Here is a 1,177-nt window from a genome sequence, read left to right as displayed (position 1 = left end):
GAGATACAGGGGAACGTAGAGTGAGGGAAGACGTGGGAACGACCCCAACAGTACCTTCAGAGTTACTCACAACACTCTCCTAATGGAGAGATAAAGAGAATAATCACAACAGTTTATGGGAAGATACTGAAAAAGCAACAAGTTCTCTCAGCCTTGAAGTGGATTATGGTACACTCTGAAATGTATCTGGGAATCAATACATGGTGTATATACATGTAGAATGTATATACATGTACATGTACATGTAAATATGCATTGGTTTGTGTACCAATTGAACTATAAATGTTTGTTTAGCATTATGCAAGCTAGAGTAAACTATCTGGTACAAGTTATCTCTTTTCTTTTGACTTGTTTCTGTTTCCATTACCCTCTCTTTATCTCTCTCTCTCTTCCTCTCTTACTGTTTTGTTATAATTCACAATTGTCAACACGTCTCCTTTCTTGAAACTGAGCTTCTATAAATAAAAGGAGAGAGAGTGAGAGCTCAAACAATACAACTATACAATAGTAAACAACCATGCACTCATGAATAATACATAGATTCATGTGTATAATAACAATATATTCTCTCTCACCTCTCTCTCTTCTGCTGGTGAAGGCTCTTTATCAGTCATGGCTGCAAAGCATATGCTTCCAGGCAGTACTGTAACCTAGCGGGCGGGCGAGAGTAAGGATTGGAAATCAGCTGTTGGACTCTCTTATCTCACCTCCTCCTCTTCCATGTCGAGTTGTGTATTGGCCTCGTGTCCCGTTTATAGATCCTGTCTTTCTTTTGGTGTCTTCTTCTTGTCTTTTATAGCTTGCTCAGCTCACATTCACTTGCAATATAAAGGCAGAGAGGGAGAGAAAAGGGCGAGAGTACTAATGGTATTTCTGGCCTGCAAAGAAATTCCTAGAGGAGGAGCTTTTTGCCATTTTCGCTACGCCCACAACCAATAATAATTTTAGACCACGCCTTTTAATTAATTTTAAGGGCGGGGGGTCTGGTTATTTTTATTAAAATTATTTGATTATTTTAAATAGTTTGTTAAAGTTAATATAATAACTAGCCCCTCCTTCTTAAAATGTCAGAACCATCTTATCAAAGGGAGTATTCAGTCAGCGGTGGATCTGACAGTGATGAAGCTGCCAACATTAAAATATCAGTCAGTAATTGATCTATTATTCATATTTTATT

General features: G+C 37.8%; 1 long non-coding RNA gene across 1 annotated transcript; it reads right to left on the bottom strand.

The window, feature by feature from the left end:
• Window position 1: 1 nt before the first annotated feature.
• LOC109590105 (uncharacterized) lies at window positions 2–900 on the bottom strand. The gene is made up of 4 exons (XR_002189146.1): window positions 708–900; window positions 576–650; window positions 402–455; window positions 2–79 (listed from the first exon to the last, which is right to left on the bottom strand). It is a non-coding gene; the product is annotated as an uncharacterized LOC109590105 (long non-coding RNA).
• Window positions 901–1,177: the final 277 nt, after the last annotated feature.

This window comes from Amphimedon queenslandica, unplaced genomic scaffold (genome assembly GCF_000090795.2).
Source record: "Amphimedon queenslandica unplaced genomic scaffold, v1.1 AMPQUscaffold_10497, whole genome shotgun sequence".
NCBI classification, from domain to species: Eukaryota; Metazoa; Porifera; class Demospongiae; order Haplosclerida; family Niphatidae; genus Amphimedon; species Amphimedon queenslandica.
Note: the sequence above shows the minus strand (reverse complement) of the source record. Positions and strands in the feature narration are given on the sequence as shown.